The sequence below is a fragment of the Pituophis catenifer genome, unplaced genomic scaffold (assembly GCF_029215685.1).
Source record: "Pituophis catenifer annectens isolate HBS135680 unplaced genomic scaffold, rPitCat1.0.hap2 SCAF_1, whole genome shotgun sequence".
Lineage (NCBI taxonomy): Eukaryota > Metazoa > Chordata > Lepidosauria > Squamata > Colubridae > Pituophis > Pituophis catenifer.
In genome coordinates, this window is record NW_027256881.1 from 138,096,103 (window position 1) to 138,112,653 (window position 16,551).

A 16,551-nucleotide genomic window follows, 5' to 3' on the forward strand; every position below is an offset into this window, starting at 1 on the left:
CAAAGTTACAACAGTACTGAGCAAGATGGATTTACATAGTTGTAGCCATCACAACATCCCCATAGTCACATGATTTTGGTTTGGCCACCTGACAACTAGCTCTCAATTTTGACATTGCAGTATCTCATGTTCATAAATAATCACCATTTGCAACTTTCACTGCTGACTTAAGCCAAGCAAAGTCAATGATGAAGCTGGAAGCAGAACACAAATGGAAATCACTTAACCATGTGGGATTTGCCTAGCCATAACAATAGCATTTAGACTTATATACTGCTTCACAGTGCTTTTACAGCCCTCTCTAAATGGTTTGCAGAGTCAGCATATTGCCCCCAACAATATGCAGAGTCAGCTTATTGCCCCCAGAGTCAGCATATTGCCCCCAAATGAGCATATTGCCTCATTTTACTGACCTCAGAAAGATGGAAAGATGGAAAGCTAAGTCAACCTTGAGTCGGTCAGGATCGAACTCTAGGCTGTGTGCAGAGTTAGCCTGAAATACTGCATTCTAACCACTGTGCCACCATGGCAAATGGAACTGCCATTGTAAGTTGGCATGTTCATGTGGTATCATACCTTACGACTGCATCACTTAGTGATAGAGTTCTGGTCCTAATTACCATCTGTAAACAAGGACTTTCTGTATATGCTTTTCGTTTTGCAATTGCTACCTCTTCTCCACATCTTTAAAGGTTTAAGGTATCTAAATGATCGTAGTGTTAACCATTTCTATTTTATATTGTACAAACCCTGCTGTATCCAACTAATACCTATAATGTAATATTTGCATCTCATAACACAATAAAACAAGTAACAGCAAAAGAAGTCATGGTGCTTTAATGATGCAACCATGAACTGATTAAAAATGTGTCATAATGCAGATTGTGGACTTTTTTTTTCTTTTGACCAATGTAGTTACTTTGGGATTTTGTGCAATACTTATTATGCAATCTGTGCACTAACAACTATCTTTTCAGGATTGTTTCATTATTATTAAATTCCATTTCAATTCAATGAAAGTCCTTTTCCTTATTAGATGGATTTTTGGTAATGGCACTCCAATAGAAATTTTACCTATGGCGCTTTGGAAGAAGCTGAAGGCAGAGAGAAGGGTAGGAAGGAAGAGCCAATTTGGTTTAGTGGTAACAGCACCTGGCTAGAAACTAGGCGAGTCAGAGTTCTAGTTCCCCATTTAAGCATGAAAGCCAGCCAGGTGATTTTGGATCAGTCATTCTCTCTCAGCGCAATTCACCCCACATGGTTATTGTTTTGGGGAAAATAGGAGGAGGAAGGAATATTAGATGTGTTCTCCACCTTCATTTATTTATAAAAAATAATAAAAGCAGGACATATATAAATTAAAAAGAGCAGCAATAGATAAAGGTTGAACATTTTTGATCCATTGTTTTTGTCCCGGAGGTATCTGTGCAAGAACATTTTTGGGATCTGCACCCATTCCTGTCATAAGTCATTTCCACAGTCTATTTCCTGTCTTTTGTTTTAACACAGAACTACAGGCTTCTCAAAGATCACTTACGATCATGATTTGGAAAGCAGAGAGAATGATGCTTTCACATGCCAACAAGATCTTCAGGCAATTTTGTTAGTGCCAGATAGGTACAAATGTTAAGTGGCAATGACATTGAAAGCAGCTGCTGTGAGAAGAGGTAACACTGCCGAAGGCCAACAATGCACACACACACACACACACACACACACACACACACACCTTTGAAACTTGCAATTGGGGAGGTGCCTGTAATTCATTTATATACAGAAAGACAATTCCTGAAATCTTAGCATTTACAAGACATATCTGATGGCAAAAATGAACAAGTTAATGTCTGGAAGCAGAAAGTTTTATATAAATAAGAAGAGAGACTCGATCCAATTGTGGTCACATGAAAAAGCCCCCCTATCCACATCAACATCCAGTTGATTCAGGGAGGCCCAGAGAGTTGTATATATGCAGATGTGCATCCAGATGTATATCCAGATGCGAGTTCCTATCTATATCAGCTACTCATTGAAGTTTATTTCCATATGTGGTTCTCCTTTGCTTGGATTTTGGAACATAGATATCTCAATTATCTTGCATAGTACGGATAGGCAACCTCCTGTTGTCCAGATGTTAGTGACTTTAATATCAACGAGTCTTGGCCAGCATGGGCAGTTAATGAGATTATGGGAGATGTAGTCCAAAGCATACAGAAGGCAGCAGGTTCTTTTTCACTGCTTGTTTCATCACTTTGAAATAAGCTATTTCAAAGTCAGTAAAGTTGAAAATATAGATGCCCTCTACTTGATCCATGAAATTTTAACAGCATTGCTGTGGAAGTGGTTCAATATTTATTTGTTAGATTTACATCCAATCTTTCCTCCAAAAGCTGCCAAATAGCTTAGACGCTTACATCAGGGCTGGCAAAGTTACTTTCTAACATCTCTTTCTTTGGCTTTCATGGTGGGGACAGGCAAAGGGGTCAGTCCAAAAGATGACTGAAATTCTTCTCTTACAGCTAGATCTCGCCTGCTATCTTCAGCTTGCCCAGCCTGTTCTTAGTGAGCAACAGGTAGTGCTTGACTTATAACCACAATTGGAACCAGCATAGAGGTTATTAAGTGAGTTATGCTCAATTTCATGACCTTTTTGCCACTGTTTGGAAGCAACAGTGAATTACACAGTTATTAGGATGTCTATGGAGATTCTCAATCATCCAAGAGATGGCTGTCCCCAAAGTGCTTTTTCAAGAGGCAACTGGAGTTTCTTCATTTCTTCCTTAAAGATGTTTCACTTCTCATCCAAGAAACTTCTTCAGTTCTGAACTCAAGAAATTTCTTGGATGAGAAATGAAACATCTTCTAGGAAAAACAAAGAAATTCCAGTTGCCTCTTGAAAAAAGCACTTTGGGGAGAGTTGTTAGGAGAATCCAGTCTATTGATGTTACTTGTCAGAAGCCAGCTGGGAAGTTTGCAAATGGTGATCACATGAATCTGGGTTGCTGCAACCATCATCAATAATTCTAGTTGCCTAAATTTTTGATCATGTGACCATGGGGTTCCTGCCATGGTTGTAAGTGTGAGTAATAGTCTCAAATCACTTTTTTTCCCAGTATTGTTGTGACTTTGTTAAAAAGCATGGTTGTAAATTGAATGCTACCTGTACCTTATTTTATTCAGGATGCTTTCAAATTTATTTGAAGGCATGTTTTGCCCTTGCTGAACCATTGTAAGATAATAGACAGCGTTTCGTTTTGTTTTCTATTGTTTTCTATTAAAAAATCTCTCCTTCTTTTGCACCCTCTCTGGCCGCTGCTGCTTCCTGATCTGAAACAGCCCCATTGGAGAAATTGACTTATCATGTCTTCTTCTGGGATTTAAATGAAAATAGGAATCCAGGGAGGATCACAGTTTATAGGATCGTGAGATTCCTGCCGAAAGAATTTTTCTGACATTTTCTTCTTCTTCTTTAGAAAGGTACATTTTTATTTTATTTTTATCTATGAAACTAAATGAGAATGAAACAAAATACAGAAGAAATTTCTGCCACAGCGCTACTATGACGAGTCCATATAGGAAGCTTTGAAAAGGATCCAGGATCCCAAGAGAGAACATCAGAGAAAGATGAACTGATCAGAGGAAACCAGAAAGATGAAAGGAAATTGGTGAAATATGTAGCAGAGGAGTGGCCCAGCTGGATGTGTGCACACAGGGAGAGATAAAGAACAAAGCATCATATAAATCAGGGGAAAAAATGGCATTCATCATTGGTCTTTGTGACTTTGATCAGAATTAGAACGATGTACATACTGAATGTTGTGTGTTAAAAATATCAACTCCCCTGCTTGGATGGGACTGACTTTGGGAGAACCCAACTGTCTTGTTTAATCCTTCCTTACCAGCTTGGCTGACCTTTGCATGACAAGTGCTGACATCCACCCGTGAACCCTGAGAACGATAGTGGCCTGGTATGCAGCAGACAAGGTGCAAACAGACACAGACCAAAGCAGCACATTATCAGACAAACACCCCCCCCCCCATTTAAACAGATCAACATGACTGGTGGAGGAGAGAATGAGAGAAAAGAGATCCCAACAACATTGCCTGATACAGTGGCAGTTACAGTGCCTGATAGATTCCCTTGCCTGATACCATGATAGATTCTATCAAACAACCAATAAATGCAAATAAATGCCTGTGAATGCCTGTAGTCATTCACAGGCATGTCATAAAGGCTCACAAGTTAACATCTACTGAAAAATTACAAGTTTTAAAGTAAGCCCCCCCCCTCCACCCGAAACTCTGTATACTAAGAATCATTTCAACATCTCTAAGGGACTGAGAGGGAATAGCATTGTAGTTAATGTTTTGATCTTTAGGCTTTTTTCCTGTAACTTTGGTGAACAAACACTGATCAATTTGCAAACTAACCTAGAGTTAAATAACTTATTCATTAGCGAATCTATGTTTCTGTGGTGTCTGTGTAGTAGAAAAATATGGAAGGAAAAATGGATGGTCAGCCAACCAACCAACCAAAAAGTATACCCATGTTGTCTCCAAAGTGCTTTTTCAAAAGACAACTGGGCTTTGTTTTTCCTTGAAGGCATTTCACTTCTTATCCAAAAAGCTTTTTCCGTTCTTTAGTCAGAACTGATAAAGCTTCTTGTATGAGAAGTGAAACGTCTTCAAGGAAAAACAAAATCCAGGCGACTTTTGAAAAAACACCTTTGGGACAACCATGACCTGGATGATTGAGAATCTCCATAGATATATACCAATTTTATATAACATGGATGTGTAACATTTCAAAACTAATACGTTAAATTTTAAAAGGGCTAAAAAGTGGAAACCCTTAACCTGGATCTGAAACATTAGGCATTAAAGCTACCAGGGTGAGATCATCCGTGGCTTTGGGGTGGAGTTCCATCAGTACGCTGATGATACTCAGCTGTACATCTCCACCCCAGGCCATCCCAACGATGCCCTTGAAGTGATGTCCCAGTGCCTGGAGGCTGTGCGGACCTGGATGGGGAGTAACAGGCTTCGACTTAACCCTTCCAAGACCGAGTGGCTGTGGCTTCCGGCGTCCCGATATAGCCAGCTGGTGCCATCGCTGGCTATTGGGGGCGAGTTATTGGCCCCCACGGATAGGGCTCGCAACTTGGGTGTCCTCCTGGATGCACAGCTGTCTTTAGAAGAGCATATGATGGCTGTGGCCAGGGCGTCTTTTTATCAGGTTCGCCTGATTCGCCAGTTGCGTCCCTTTCTGGATTGGGACATATTACGCACAGTCACTCAGGCGCTCGTCACTTCCTGCCTGGACTACTGCAATGCTCTCTACATGGGGCTCCCCTTGAGGAGCACCCGGAGGCTCCAACTGGTGCAGAATGCGGCCGGGTGGGGGATTATGGGAGTGAGGGGGCGTTCCCATGTGACACCTCTCCTGCGTGAACAGCATTGGCTTCCAGTGGTCTTCCGGGTGCACTTCAAGGTGTTGGTCACCACCTTTAAAGCGCTCCATGGCATAAGACCTGGGTATTTGCAGGACTGCCTTCTGCTGCCAATAGCCTCCCACCGACCAGTATGCTCCCACAGAGAGGGACTCCTCAGGGTGCCGTCAGCCAGGCAATGTCGGCTGGCGATCCCCAGGTGGAGGGCCTTCTCTGTGGCAGCACCTGCCCTCTGGAACGATTTGCCCCCGGAGATACGAAGGATATCGGATCTCCAGGTTTTTCGCCGTGCCCTAAAAACTTTTCTTTTCCATCAAGCAGGGCTGGCGTGACCCCCCCCCCCTTTTTTTTTTTAGCCTTTTAAATTGTCAATGGGTTTTAGTTTGACTGTTTTAAATTTTGGGCCAAAGTTATATAATTCTTTTAAAATTTAAAATTTTGTATTGGTACGTGTTTTAGTTCTGGCTGTGCACTGCCCTGAGTCCACTAGGAGAAGGGCGGGATACAAATTGAATAAAATGAATAAATAAATAAATACCAGATGAACTATAAGTCCTTTTCTCTTATAATAGTTAACTAGTCAGGTTATTTGGATCATTCAAAGATGACCAAAATCTCCAGGCAGATATATGAGGACAGAAGTCTTTGGCTCCAACTTATTTAGCTACTTTTGGCTCCAAGTTACTTAAAGACATAGTCAACATTTTCAGTGGGAATTGCCAATACAGTGAACACTTGCATTTGATGGAGAGTTAGTCTATGATATTATCAACTAATTCTACTAAACAATTTTGCCGTAAGACTGAATTTACTGTGTTGTCTTCAAAAATAGACTGTGAAGTTTTCATAATCATGGTTGGCTCTAAACTGCATTGAATCATTTGGAAACATGGGAGTGTTGTGTCTTTCCAGAAAACAGATACCCAGCATACATTACCCATCCCTGGGATAATGTTTTTATTCATCTTAATTATCCAGCAGCTTTTAATATGATGGTCATTGAAATTCTGAAGAATCTCTTATAATATGTAGGACAGATAAAACTCTCTTCCAAGACTATGTTGTTTTTCCAAAGTGACTTCTTCAAACTCTTTGTATGGACTTATGTAGCTATCCATTAATAGTTCTTATTTAAACTGTATAGGAAGCCATCAGAAAAAAAAAAGAAAGTTTGAAGAGAAGTTTCATCACAGATCTGGGCATCTCCATTAAGTTGATCCAATTGTCAGAAGTGGTGGTGAAGTGGACGAGATAAAACAGGTGCAAACTGAACCCACTCTAGACAAGAGTAAAATGCTGATGAATTCAAGATCTTTACAATATAGAAGAAGAAGAAGAAGAAGAAGAGAGGCTGTGGTGCTCTTTTTCCGCATCAAGGAGTTCAGTGACAAGCCCTGGATCTACAGTTGGGACCCAATATTATGCATGCTTTACAAGATGCTGACATGCATTTCTCAGCTAGGTGACTTTAAAATACTATAGTAATCTAATGTTGGATTACCCTTCCCATAAACCTGCCAGCTGACAGCTCAGCTCCACGTTATCCTCCATCCAAGATTGTTTCTTACTAAGATAAATGGCATATAATTTACCAGCTTCTGAAAGCAAGCTAATAGGCCTGTAATTGGAGTGGTTCTCTTTCTCACCCTTCTTAAAAACACAGATAATAGTAGCTTGCAATAGAGGAATAGATAAACAACGTGTTCTATTAATTTGGGTAAATAACTTGACAAAGGAGGCATCCATCACCAAAGCACTGGCTTTCAAAATCTCTGGAATTATATCATCAGGCTCAGGAGCGTTCCCATGTTTCAGTGAGATAAAAGTTCCTTTTTCAGACTGCACTACAAGACCTGATCTGGAAGAACATGTTTATTTCATAATAAGAATCCTTTGGATAGCACCAGCCTAATCTTTTTATATATATATTTCAGTATAATATGAATTCCCACATACCGGAGCTCCAAAACTCTCCCAAAGTTATCATGACTATTTCCCAGCATAACGTAGGGTTGCTGACCCCAGAAGAGGAAACAAAGATCTCCATTGTTCTTATAGGGCAAGTCTTCTTTTTCTTAATTAATTCAGATACATTTTTTATTTTATTTTATTTTTATTTTATGATAATACACTGGGATCAATCAATATCTGTAATTCCTATGGATTATAAACTAATTTAAACTGCATTTTGGCTTCAGGGACTTCTTGATCAAGCCAAGTTTGAGAGAGTTCTTTTTAAGATAAAGGTTTTTCTCTCTTCTAAAATATCCAAACTGGATGTGCAAAGGACATAAAGAAGACATAGTATCACCAACACAGTGGTGAAATCCAAATTTTTTTACGACTGGTTCTGTAGGCATGATGTGGCTTGGTGGGCGTGGCAGGGGAAGGATACTGCAAAATCTCCATTCCCACCCCACTCCAGGATAAGGAATCCTGCAAAATCTCCATTCCCACCTCACTCCTGGGTGGAGAATATTGTAGAATCTCCATTCCCACCCCACTCTGCGGCCAGCCAGAGGTGGTATTTGCCAGTTCTCCGAACTACTCAAAATTTCTGCTACCGGTTCTCTGAAGTGCTCAAAATTTCCGCTACCAGTTCTCCAGAACCTCTCAGAACCTGCTGGATTTCACCCCTGCACCATATCTCTTTTTAGAAACAAAGAGAGTTTGGGAGAAAATAAGAATGCAGCAATGTTAAATCAGTATCTCCAAGACCACTGTATTTCCCTCTTCTTTATGGCAACCCCTGATATATATTGGAATACTACTATCATATCACCCCTAGTCTTTCTTTTCATTAAAGTATACATACCCAATTCCTGCAACCATTCTTCATATGTTTTATCCTCCATTCCCCTAATCATCTTTGTTGCTCTTCTCTGCACTCTTTCTAGAGTCTCAACATCTTTTTTATATTGCATCCAATATAAAACTGGATGCAATATTCCAAGTGTGGTTTTACCAAGGCATTGTAAAGTAGTATTAACACTTCAGAAGATCTTGATTCTATACCTCTGTTAATGCAGCCTAGGACCACATCAGCTTTTTTGGCAGCTGTAGTACACTGCTGGCTCATATTTAAGTGATTGTCCACTAGGATGCAAAGATCTCTCTGCAGTTACTACTATTACTACTATTGAGGCAGGTACCACCTATTCTATACCTAGGCATTTGGTTTTTCTTATGACTGTTCATTTAATGATGGTTCAAAGTTACAACGGCCTTGAAAAAAATCCTCAAAGTTAGACTGTTGCATCCCCACAGTAATCATGTGACTGCAATTCAAGACTTGGCAATTGGTTCACATTTGTAATAATTGCAGTATCTTGTGATGATGTCATCATGATCTTCCCAGCCAGTTTCCAACTAGCAAAGTCAATTGGGGAAGCTGGATTCATTTAACAGCCATGGTAAAAATAAAATTGGATCATGTCATGTGCTCTGCTCATAAATCCACTCATTTAATGACCACTTTGTGACCAAAATTCAGGTCCCAATTGTGGTTGTATGTCAAAGACTACTTGTATGAGAATTAGGTCTTAAAAAACCTAGGTTTCTAGACCAATTACATATTATTCTATACTGTCCCAAGCTTTTCTCATCAGATCTTGGTAACGAAGTATGAGTGGGGGAATAAACAATAATCAGCAAAAGCCTACTTTATCAAAACTTAATTAAACCTATTGCTAAGGGGAACCTCATTATCAGCTTCAAGGGCAGAGTAATTGACAAAGCCAAGCCACTTCTCAAACTTCCAAATGTTTCAAGAAATCATAGAATTTCAGAATTAAAAGGGATTAACAGGAAAATCTTGCTCAACCTTCTACAACATGCTGGAAAGCAAACTGCATAAGAGGTAGCTGTGCAACCTTTTCTTAGCATGGAGAACCCATCACTTCCATTGGTAGACTGTTCCACTTGTGCAATTCTTACCAACTATAATGGGCTGCATGAGTAACCTTGAGAGACAAGAGGAATATCTGCAGCCTAGACAATGGTCTGATAAATGACATCTGACTCCAAAGCAGAATGTAATTTGAGTAAGTGCCTCAGGGTTGTTTTTCCCTAGTTCTCCAGAACATAAAAGGCATGGAGGTGAGAAGAACATGCAGGCTTGCAAGATTCTGTTTCCGTTTTTCATTATGCTGCTTATAATGAACGTAGTATTAGTATTCATAATTTTGATTTCTTGGTATGGGCCAGAGGTGGGTTTCAGCAGATTCTGACCAGTTCTGTAGAACTGGTAGTGGACATTTCGAGTAGTTCGGAGAACCGATAGTAAAAATTCTGACTGGCTCCGCCCCCATCTATTCTCTGCCTCCCAAATCCCAGCTGATCGGGAGGAAATGGGGATTTTGCAATATCTTCCCCCTGGAGTGGGGTAGGAATGGAGATTTTACAGTATCCTTCCCCTGCCATGCCCACAAAGCCACACCCACAAAGTCATGCCATGCCCACAAAGCCACACCCACAGAACCGGTAGTAAAAAAATTTGGAACCCACCACTGGTATGGGCTACCTTGAAGGACTGGTTACCCGGTCAGGAGGTTTTCCCCTATGTTTCAATGAAATCCCCCCCATATTGGAGAGAACTCAAAATAATTTGTTAAGGAGGATGCTGGGGGTAAACAATTCCACTTCGGTGGCAGCCATCAGAGCTGAATTGGGACATTTTTCACTGCACACCTACACAATCACTAGGGCGGTAGCCTACTGGCTAAAAATGACTCAGATGGAAGCCAGTAGGCTTCCTAAAATCTGCCTAGAGGAACAGCAGATCTCAAATCCTCAAAGGTATTTCTGGCTAACTTGGCTGTCAGAAATATTGAATCGATATGGCGTAGGGTTTCCGTTGTGCAACACACTGAAGCAAGTTAAACAACGGATTAAAGATATACATGGGCAAATGGACATGGCAACTTTTTCAACTAATCACTCCCTTAAGCTTCTGACAGCAGTTAAAACAACTTTCACCCTGGAAAAATATTTACACTTAGAAATGTCATCAGTGGAGAGAGAATTATTTGTCAAGTTTAGATTTGAATTTTTAGATACCAACGTTAAATTCGGCCGGTACCGGAAAATTCCGTATGACGAAAGAACATGTATATGTGGGACAAGCGTTGTGGAGGATACGGCGCATATAATATTTGAATGTAGGCTGTATGAGGAAGTAAGAAAACAATATCTGCCCCCAATTATAAATAAATTTGCCCACTGGAATGTAAGGCATAAATTAACATTTCTATTGAAGGCAGACTCTCCTCCCCTGGTAAGGGCTATCACTCGCTATCTTAAAAGGATGACAGCAATACGAGCCAGTTACATTGAAAAGAATTTCATTGATTGCAAGAAAGACAAGCTGAGTTAGAGAGGAGCTATCTTATTTGGGTAAGAATGCCACCTGCACTCTCTGAAGCATCTTTTCCATTCCAATCAAATGTGCTACACAGCTCTATTAGTTTCAAATGGAGTTCTTCAAGAAACTCATATGAAAAGGTAATGTAAGTTTTGGAAATTTAGTTATTGAACTTTGATATTGTTAAATTTTAATGTCATATACCATATATTTTTACACTGTTATTTCTGTAACTGTTTGTTTTATCTTTCCCTTTTTTTTTTTTTTTTTGAAAAGGCCTTCAGGCTATTCAATAAAATACAATGAAATCTCAGTAGCTGCAACTCAGAAAATGTGCCCCAAAGCCGTCCTTAGTAAAGAATGTGTAGCAGTTTCAAAGAGAAAAGGGCATTATAGAACATCATTATTTTATTTTATTTCATTATTTTATTTTATTTATTTTTCATAGTTCTAGACTTTGCATGGGTGAGCATTTGCATGGAACCAATTAACAAGTCCTCAACCAAAAGTGTCTTCCTGAGATCATATGGCAACTTTGGTCATGCAGACTGTGAAAAAGATGCGCCTGTTTTAAGCAGCTTCCAAGAGATCCCACATCAATGCTCATGAACATTCCAAAACACTATTTTTCCTCTGAATTCAAACTACTGCCGATTCCTTATATTTACCCCTGGCCAAAAAAAAAAAAAAAAAAAAAGACTTTGTGAAGTCAGCCTTTCAAAGGAGGTAATTCTGCTTTGGGCAGCAGAATCCAGAAAATGTACCTATTTTTTTTATCCAGTTGATATCTATCTTTTTAAAAGATAACCTCCAGCTCTGAATAAAGTTGGTATCATTTCAGTGCATGGTTTGAATGCAAAAAGACAAGGCATTCTGTCCATATATAAATTCCACCTTCCTTAATAATGTATATGAGAGCATCTAATGCTGTCCATCTTTGTGTATCAAAAACCAGCTGTTAATTTCATCTTTTACTGACATGAACCCTCAACCTTTATGAGCTTTGGGACATGTCTTGTTCCAAGACACCATCTTTATTTATTTATGTATTTATTTTCATTTATTGGTTCTGGGATCTCAAAATGGAAAAAAAAAATCATGCTATTTCAATTCTCAGTCTGTAGAGATGTACTTTTCTACAAACAGCAAACAAATGTGGCATGTCTGGAACATTTGTACTATGGTGCATCAAACAAACGAAGGAGAAAAAACATAGACCTGCAAATTCCTGAAAACTACCTCAATGCAGCTTGCAATGTATAGTGGTATGAAACAGAAGTTAGTTAATGAAAGGCATTAAGTTGCCTCTGTAATCTGTCAAAACATGTCTTCTAAGTTTGGTCTAGTAGTGAAAGTAATGAAGCCTGGAAACTAGGAGACTGTGAGTTCTAGCCAGGGGTGAAATCCAGCAGGTTCTGACAGGTTCTGGAGAACCGGTAGCGGAAATTTTGAGCAGTTAGGAGAACCGGCAAATGTCATCTCTGGCTGGCCCCAGAGTGGGGTGGGAATGGAGATTTTGCAGTATCTTTCCTCCAGGAGTGTGGAGGGAATGGGGATTTTGCAATATCCTTCCCCCAAGGAAAATGAAAAAAGAGGTACTATATAAATGTACATTAAGGGTGATATATGTGTAACCAGCAAAATAGACAAGAAATTGAAAGGAAAATGTGGGTAAAAGATCGGGGTTGCTTGAACACCATCTTGACAAAATATTGAATTGAAAATGGACACAACAACGGAGAGGGAAGGGAGAGAGGAGTAAAGGGGCAGGTAGGAAGGAGAGAGGAGAAGGAAGGAAAAGAGAGAAAAAGAGAGAGAGAAGAAAGGGAAAAGGAGAGGAAGGGAGGGAGGGAAAATAAGAGTAGGAGAGAGGGTTAGAAAGAGAGGAAGAGGGAAGGAGTGGGGGAAAGGAAGGGGAAGAAGAGAAGGGGAAGGAGAGGAGGAAAGAAGAAAGTTGAAAAGAATAGAAGAAGGGAGGGAAGGGTAAGAGGGGAGAAGGAGAGGATTGGTTGTTGTGGAAGAAGGGAGATATGGAATGGTAGAAGAGCAACCCCGAATGTATTTTACAGTTTTAGGATAAAGAATGAACCAATATGGAAACCAAAAGATAATATGTGTGATAAGAATGGTTAAAGAGATTGTGCATTTATATATGTTTTATGAGAAATAAAAATAAAAAACTTAAAAAGATATCCTTCCCCCAGGAGTGGGGTGGGAATGGAGATTTTGCAGTATCCTTCCTCTGCCACACCCACCAGGCCACGCCCACAGAACCGGTAGTAAAAAAAAATTGGATTTCACCACTCGTTCTAGCCCTACTTTAGGCATGAAAACTTGGCTGGGTGTCTTTGGGCCAGTCACTCTCTCTTGGCTCAATTTACCTCACAGGGTTATTTTTGTGGGGAAAATAAGAGGAAGAAGGAACATTAGGTATGTTTGCCACCTTGAGTTATTTATAAAAATACTAAAAGTAGAATTTTTTTTTAAAAAACCTAAAAACATCTGAGAAACACTGCCTGAGTTTGTTTTAATGGCAAGGTGTCACGGGCTTATTTCCTCCAAGGAAACAGAGAACTTTCGTTCTTCCTAGGTGGTTACCAGTCAAAATGAGACCATAATGAATGTAAAAGCCTGGCTGCCAAGGGGAGTCAGAAGGGCCACTTCCACGAATGTGGAGATGATGGGAAAAAAAATCTCCTTTTGGTCCTCCACGGTGACCTTCTTCTGGAGCTGTCAGGCTATCACAGTCCCATCTATAAACAAAGCAATAGGCATTTCCCTGGGCAGTGTCAGGATCACACTAGCATGACACTGTGTTTGGATGTTCAAAGATTCTTTCTCCCCTTGCGTTCATTTTCAGGGCTTAACAAAGGAACTGCTAAAACCCACTGTGGCTTGATAAGATGACAAGTAAGTCTTTTAGCATTATTGATGGTATACAAGAGGTGGTGATAAATTGATTTCCCACCACGTGCTCCTAGTGGGTTGCGTCTTTTTCAAGAGGTACACTTGTCACAATTCTGGCCCTAAAAGTTTGATAAATGCTCATCTCCACTCCCCTCCGCCCAAAGAATGTCCTTTTCCATTACTGCATTTGATTTTGAAGCAACGAGGCCAGGTTCTGCTGAAAGCTGAAAAACTGCATTGAGAGCAGTTGCTGTGACTGGCGTAGATCTTATGTTGCTGTTTCATTCACAGAAGCTAATTCCATTTACTTCCCCTAGAGGTTCAGCCACCTGGGCCACATCTGATTCCTTTACAAAGATTCTTCAAAGGCTAGCGAGATAAGGACGTGTGAAGAAGGAAGGGGAGAATCCAATTCTAAGAAGATAAATTCCACGTTAATTCACAGAAGGGAACCAGTTGCCTCCAGAAATTGTGGATACTCCAACACTGGAGGTTTTTAATGAAATGTTATAGGGTTTCCTGCCTAAGCAGGGGGTTGGACTAGAAGACTTCCAAGGTCCCTTCGAATTCTGTTATTCTATTCTATTTCTAAAATATCTGCTCTTAAAACCACCATATTTGTTATTTTATGTACAACAGCTACAGTGAAAGTGCTTTCAATATTATTGGTCCTCCCTACCCCATATTGTTGATAACACGAAATTTTGTGGTTCTTCAATAGTCAGCAGTGATAGAAATGGATTATGCAGGTATCTCCCATGATACTATCATCACCCTCAAAGTAGATGATCCCACTGCATTTCTTTAGAGGATGGTTGGATCCTGAAGAGGGTGTAAAGGACCTTAAGCCCAGCTGAATACAAAAGTAATAAATGAAGATGATGTCTCTTTTCTATCACAGCATTGTAGTGGGATTCTGAGGAAGCCTTTTCTTTTCTTTTCTTTTCTTTTCTTTTCTTTTCTTTTTTCTTTTCTTTGTTTTGTTTCCTAATCAAAAATTTCATAAGGTAAAGGTTCCCCTCTCACATATGTGCTAGTCGTTCCTGACTCTAGGGGGCGGTGCTCATTTCCGTTTCAAAGCCAAAGAGCCAAAACTGTCTAAAGACGTCTCCGTGGTCATGTGGCCAGCATGACTAAATGCCAAAGGCGCATGGAACAACCTATTTTGCAAAGCAAGCACCTGAATGAAGGACAAGAAGCAATGGATGGAAACTAACCAAAGGGAGAAGCAACCTAGAACAAAGGAGAAATTTCCTGACATGAGAACAATTAACCAATGGAATGACTTGCTTCCAGAAGTTGTGGGAGCTCCATCACTGGAGGCTTTCAAGAAGAGACTGGACAGCCACTTGTCTGGAATGGTATAGGGCAGTATTGGTGAACCTTTTCGGCACCGAGTGCAGAAATGGGAGTGCGTGCATGCGGGGTAGCACCGGAAACCGGAAGAGCAGCTCCCAGGTGCACACGCGGGGTAGCGCCAGAAACTGGAAGAGCAGTTCCCTGGCATGCATGCGCACGCTGGGAAGCTGAGCTTCCAGTTTCTGGCATGCGCATGCATGCTGGTCACCTGGTCTTCCGGGTTCTGGCATGCATGCATGCGTGAAGACCAGCTGGCTGGCACACATCTGCGCACCGGAACCTGGAAGAGCAATGGGTGATGCTTGGCATGCCTGGAGAGATGGCTCTGTGTGCCACTTCAGGCACGTGTGCCATAGGTTTGCCATCACGGGTATAGGGTCTCCTCCTTGACAAGAGGGTTGGGCTAGAAGATCTCCAAGGTCCCTTCCAACTTTGTTAATCTGGTCTTTGCAAACTCTCAATCTCAGGGTGAAGCTATGAATACATTAGTAGTTAAACTATAATGTTACACAACAATCATAGAGAGATTAGTGTCAAAATATCTTTCCCACACCAAAATCCTTTTTTTCATAATACCCATAGATTTAAAAAATGGATTCTGGGTTATTTTAATATCAGAGTTATTTTAATAGACTCTGAGCTTGTCGATCGAAAGGTTGGCAGTTCGGCAGTTTGAATCCCTATTGCCTCATAACGGGGTGAGCTCCCGTTACTTGTCCCAGCTTCTGTCAACCTAGCAGTTTGAAAGCAGGTAAAAAATGCAAGTAGAAAAATAGGAACCACCTTTGGTGGGAAGGTAACAATGATCCCCTCTTCTTTGTGGCAGCCCCTCAATTATTGGAACACTGCTATTATGTCGCCCCTCACACCAACTGTTAATCTTACAATATTGTTAAAATATTTTTAACTTTGAATTCGTTTTCATCTTTAGCCTTCCCCAGAGACTTAGGATCTAATGATAAAGGATCCCAAATGTGCTTAACCCACTTCTTAAAGAGACGTTATCCAAGCAGAAAGCAGAACGTTTGGTGTGCGGATATCATTTCCATGGTAGGGGGAATAAGAGGAATGTTTGTGGTACTACTTCACAAGCTATACTAGAAAGAAAGGGATAATTAGCCAGTGCATAAATTATTTACTAGACTCCTTTTAGACATGTACTTCCAAAGTTCCTACCGCAGGTGACATATTACTAAATATCAAAGCCATTGGTTATTGCATCAGTAGCAGTTCAATATTTTATTCAGAAATATCTGAGGAATCTACCACAACTAGGAAGATTATTAAAAAAAAAAAAGTCAAGGTGATTTTGATAAGAGTTTTTTTCTGACAAAATGTCATTGGCTTAACCTGCCTTTCTTCTGTTTAATCACTTTCAGAAGCTCATTAGTCTAAGAGGAAATAAGCTTTAAAATTCAAACCACATGCCACATTTCAAAGGACCACAAAGTTGCAGCCTATGTCTCCATTTACAAT